The sequence below is a fragment of the Ursus americanus genome, unplaced genomic scaffold (assembly GCF_024610735.1).
Source record: "Ursus americanus isolate L20-20 unplaced genomic scaffold, mUrsAme1.1.p SCAF_51, whole genome shotgun sequence".
NCBI classification, from domain to species: Eukaryota; Metazoa; Chordata; class Mammalia; order Carnivora; family Ursidae; genus Ursus; species Ursus americanus.
The window spans coordinates 779563-785211 of NW_028273633.1; positions in this window are offsets into that span (position 1 = coordinate 779563).

The window sequence follows — 5649 nt, forward strand, 5'->3', positions numbered from 1 at the left end:
GCTCGGGTATCTCCAATCCCCAGGGATGCGGTGCCAGGCCCTTTGGGTGGGGCCCCTCGGATGACAACTTAGGGTTAGGTTTAGCCCCTAAGAACTCGGCAGGTCCTATTCGCCAGCTGCGTGGAGAGTGGAGCGGCGGACCGAGGTGAGGGCGCTGGTGTTTGGGTGCGAGGGCCCGGGCGTTTTGGCGCGGGGGGGACTCGAAAGTCACCGTGTCTCAGAGGGCCCTGCCCGTTCTCCCGCCCTGAATGAACGGCAGCACCCCAAGCCCCTGGGTGGCGGCTGGGTGGCAGGGTGAGTCAGGTGCTGAGGCTCGGGGTCCCCAATCCCCGGCATTGCGGCGCCAGGCCCCTTGGTAGGGGCCCCTCGGGGGTCGATCTAGGGTTACAGGTAGCCCCCCGGAGGCTGGTGGACCCGATCACCATCTGAGCGGCACGCAGCAGGGTGGGCCGAGGTGAGGGCACTGGCGAGCCTGAGCATGAGCCCAAGCGTTTTAGCGTGGGGGGTCTTCGAAGGTCAGTGGGGGCTCGGAGGGACCTGCCCATTCTCCCACTCTGAATGACCGGCGGGGCCCCTAGTGGCTCAGGTGGCTGAAGGGCAGCAGGGTGAGTCCGGCACTTGGGCTCGGTTGCCCCATCCCCGGCGTTGGGGCACCAGGCCACTTGGGAAGGGCCCCGCGGGGGCCGACCTACAGTTAGGGTTAGCTCCCAGGAGGCTGGCAGGCCCTATACACCACCTGTGCGTGGAGCGGAGAGTTGGGCCGAGGTGAGGCTGCTGGTGAACATGAGCCTGGGCACAAGCATTTTGGTTCTGGGCGCCACTGGGGGTTCGGAGGACTCTGTCAGTTCTCCCACCCAGAATGAATGGCGGCGCCCCTATCGGCCTGTGTGGGGCGGGGCGGCAGGGTGTACTGGGCGCTGGGGCTTGGGGGTTGCCAATCCCCAGAGTTCCGCCGCAAGGCTCCTTAGGATGGGACCCTCAGGGGCCATCCTAGGGTTAGGGTTAGCGCCCAGGAGGCCGGCAGGCCCGATCCGCCAGCTGTGCGAGGAGTGAAGGTGTGGGCCGAGTTGAGGGGGATGCCGAGCGGGAGTGGGGGCCCCAGCGTTTTGGCGTCCTGGGCCTTCGAATGTTGCCATGTCTCGGAGGGCCCTGCCCATTCTCCTGCCCTGAATAACCAGCGGCACCCCTAGCAGCTCCGTTGGCGGTGGGGCTGCAGGGTGTGTTTGGAGCTGGGGCTCGGGGGTCCCCAATCTCTGTCGTTGTGGTGCCAGGCCCCTTGGGAGGGGCCCCTCGAACGCCGACCTAGATTTAGGGTTATTTCCCAAGGCACCGGCAGGCCCGATCCGCCAGTGTGTGGCAACGGTGGGGTGGGCTGAGGTGAGGGCGCTGGTGAGCGGGAGCGTGGGCCCAAGCGTTTTGGCGTGGGGGGCCTTCAAAAGTTGCCAGGGGACTGGAGGGCCCTGCCCGTTCTCCCGCCCTGAATAACCGGCGGCGCCCCTGGTGCCGCGGGTTGTGGTGGGGTGGCTGGGTGAGTCCGGTGCTGGGGCTCGGAGGCCCCCAATCCCAGGCCTTGCAGCTCCAGGCTCCTTGGGAGGGGCCCACTGGGGGCCAACCTAGGTTTAGGGTTAGCCCCCATGAAGCTGGCAGGCCTCATCCACTGGCTGTGCTGTGAGCAGAGCAGCGCGCTGAGGTGAGGGCGCTGGCATACGGAGGCGTGGGCCCAGCCTTTTGGCGTGCGGGGCCTTCGAAAGTCGCTGGGGGCTCGGAAAGCCCTGCCCGTTCTCCCGACCTGAAAGACCGGTGGTGCCCCTAGTGGCCCGGGTTGCGGTGGGGCAGCACGGTAAGTCCGGAGCTGGGGCATGGGGGTCCCCAATACTCTGCGTTGGGGCGCCAGGCCCCTTGGGAAGGGCCCTCGGGGTCCAAACCAGCGTTAGTATTAGCCCCCAGGAGGCCGGCAGGCCGATCCGCTAGCTGTGTAGAGAGCAGTGGGGCAGGCCAAGGTGAGGGCACTGTAGAGCGGGAGCATGGGCCCAAGCGTTTTGGCGTGGGGGCATTCAAAAGTTGCCAGGGGTTCAGAGCGCACTTCCGGTTCTACTGCACTGAAAGCCCGACGGTGCACCTAGCGGCTCGGGTTGCAGAGGGGCGGCAGAGTGAGTCTGGTGCTGGGGCTCGGGGTCCCCAATCCCCGGTGTTGCAGCGCCAGGCCCCTTGGGAGGGGCCCCTCGGGTGCGACCTAGTGTTAGGGTTAGCCCCCAGGAGGCCCACAGGCCTGATCCGCCAGCTCTGCGGCGAGCGGAGTGGTTGGCCGAGGTGAGGGCGCTCGCGATCGGGAGCGTGGGCCCAAGCGTTTTGGCACGGAGGGCCTTCGAAGGTCGCTGGTGGCTCTGAGGTCCCCGCACGTTCTCCCGCCCTGAATGAGGACAGCGCTCCTAGCGGGCCGGGTCCTGGCGAGGTGGCAGGGTGTCTTGCACTGGTGCTCAGGGGTCGTCAAGCCCCGGCTTAGCGGTGCCAGGCCCATTGGGAGGGGCCCCTCTTGGGCCGACGTATGGTTTGGGTTAGCTCCCAGGAGGCCTTCAGGCCCAATCAGCCAGCTGTGCGGTGAGCGGAGGGGCGGGCCGAGGTGAGGCTGCTGGCGAGCGGGAGCACGGGCCCAAGGATTTTGGCGCTGGGAGCCTTCAAAGGTCTCTGGGTGCTCTGAGGGCCCTGCCCGTTCTCCTGCCCTGAATGACCAGCGGCGCCCCTATCGGCCAGGGTGGAGGCGGGGCAACACATTGAGTCTGGCGCAGGGGCTCAGGGGTCCCCAATCCCCACGTGCCGCACCAAGCCCCTTGGGAGGGGCCCTCGTGGGCCGAACTATGGTTAGGGTTAACCCCCAGGAGGCCAGCAGGCCCGATCCGCCGGCTGTGCTGCGAGGGGAGGCGTGGGCCGAGGTGAGGGCGCTGGCGAGAAGGAGCATGGGCCTAAGCGTTTTGGGATGGGGGGCCTTCGAATGTCACAGGGGGCTTGGAGGGCCCTACACATTCTCCCGCCCTAAATGACCGGTGGCGCCCCTAGCGGCCCGGCCGCCGGCAGAGCGGTAAGGTTAGTCTGGTGCTGGGGTTTGGGGCTCCCCAATCCCCGCATTGCGATGCCAGGCCCCTTGGGAAGGGCCCCTCGGTGGTCGACCTAGGGTTAGGGTTAGCCCCCAGGAGCCACGCAGGCCCGATACACCACCTGTGCATCGAGAGGACAGTTGGGCCGAAGTGAGGGTGCTGGTGAACATGAGCCTGGGTCCAAGCGTTTTGGTTCGGTGCGCCTTCGAAGGTCGGCGGGGGTTCGGAGGGCCCTGCCAGTTCTCCCACCCTGAATGAATGGCGGCGCCCCTAGCGGCCCGTGTGGGGTGGGGCGGCAGCGTGCATCCGGCGCCGGGGATTGGGTACCCCCAATCCCCGGCGTTGCGGTGCCAGGCCCCTTAGGAAGGGACCCTCAGGGGCCGTCCTAGGGTTCTAGTTAACGCCCAAGAGGCCGGCAGGCCCGAGTCACCGGCTGTGCAAGGAGCGGAGGTGCGGGCCGAGTTGAGGGTGCTGGTGAACATGAGCCTGGGCCCAAGCGTTTTGATTCGGGGCACCTTCTAATGTAAGTGGGGGCTTGGAGGGCCCTACCCGTTCTCCCGCCCTGAATGACCGGCTACACTCCTAGCGGCCTGTGTGGCGGCAGGGCGGCAGGGTGAGTCTGGCGCTGGGGCTCAGGGGTCCACAATTCCCGGTTTTGCGGTGCCAGGGCCCTTGGGAGGGGCCCTTGGGGGTCGATCTAGGGTTACGGTTAGCCCCCAGCAAGCCGGTGGACCCGATCAGCGGCTGTGCAGCACGCGGAGGGTTGGGCCAAGGTGAGGGCGCTGGCGAGACTGAGCATGATCCCAAGTGTTTTAGTGCGGGGGGTCTTCGAAGGTCGGTGTGGGTCAGAAGGACCTGCCCGTTCTCCCGCTCTGAATGACCGGCGGGGCCCCTAGAGGCTCCGGGGCCTGAAAGGCAGCAGGTTGAGACCGGCACTTGGGTTGGGGTCCCCATTCCCGGCATTGTGGCGCCAGGCCACTTGGGAAGGGCCCCTCCGTGGCCGACCTACAGTTAGGGTTAGCCCTCAGGAGGCCAGCAGGCCCGATACACCGCCTGTGCATAGAGAGGACAGTTGGGCCTAAGTGAGGGTGCTGGTGAACATGAGCCTGGGCCCAAGCGTTTTGGTTCTGGGCGCCTTCGAAGGTCGGCGGGGTTTCGGAGGGCCCTGCCAGTTCTCCCACCACGAATGAATGGCGGCGCCCCTAGCGGCCCGTGTGGGGCGGGGCGGCAGCGTGCGTCCGGCGCTGGGGCTTGCTGGTCGCCAATCTCCGGAGTTGCACTGCAAGGCTCCTTAGGAAGGGACCCTCAGGGGCCGTCCTAGGGTTAGGGTTAGCGCCCAGGAGGCTGGCAGGCCCGAGTCGCCGGCTGTGCGAGGAGTGGAGGTGTGGACCGAGTTGAGGGGGATGCGGAGAGGGAGCGTGGGCCTCAGCATTTTGGCGTCCTGGGCCTTTGAATGTTGCCATGTCTCGGAGGGCCCTGCCCATTCTCCTGCCCTGAATAACCAGCGGCGCCCTTAGCGGCTCCATTGCGGTGGGGTTGCAGGGTGAGTCCTGAGCTGCGGCTCGGGGATCCCCAATCCCCAGCATTGTGGGGCCAGGCCCTTTGGGAGGGGCTCCTCCTGGGCCGACCTAGGGTTAGAGTTAGCACCCAGGAGGCCAGCAGGCCCAATCCTCTGGCTGGTTGGCAAGAGGTGGGTGGGCCGAGGTAAAGGCCCTGGGGAGCGGGAGCGTGGGCCCCTGCATTTTGGCGCGGGAGGCTTCAAATGTCGCCAGTTTCTCCAGGGCCCTGTCCCTTCTCCCGCCCTGAATGAGTGGTGGCGCCCCTAGTGGCCTGGGTGGCGGCGTTGTGGCAGCGTGAGTCTGGTTCTGGGTCTTGGAGTCCCTGATCCCCGGCGCATAGGCACAAGAATCCTTGGGAGGGACCCTGGAGGGCCGACCTACAGTTAGGGTTAGCCCCCACAAGGCCTGCAGGGTGGATCCACCCTCTGTGCAGGGAGCAGAGGGGCGGGCCGAGGTGAGGGCGCTGGGGAGCGGGAGCGTGGGCACCAGGGTTTTGGCACGGGGAGCCTTTGAAGGTCGCCAGTGGCTTGGAGGACCCTGTCCGTTCTTGCGCCCTGAATGACCGGCGGCGCCCCTAGTGGCCTGAGTGGCAGCAGGGAGGCAGGGTGAGTCTGGCGATGGGGCCTGTGGTCCTAGTCCCAGGCTTGGTGGCCACAGGCCCCTTGGGAGGGGCCCCTCTGGGGCCTGACTAGCTTTAGGGTTACCCCCAGGAGTCCAGCAGCCTGATCCGCTGGCTGTGCGTCGAGCGGAGGGGCGGGCCGAAGTGAATGCGCTGGCGAGCCGGAGCGTGGGCCCAAGTGTTTTGGCGTGGGGGGCCTTCAAAGGTCACCAGGGGCTCAGAGGGCCCTGCCTGTTCTCTCGACCTGTGATGACGTTGCCCCTAGCATGCCGGGTCACGGCGGGGTGGCAGGGTGAGTCTGGAGCTAGGGCTCGTGGGTCCCCAATCCCCAGTGTGGCGGCGCCAGGCACTTGGGAGTGGTCCCTCGGGGGCCTACCTA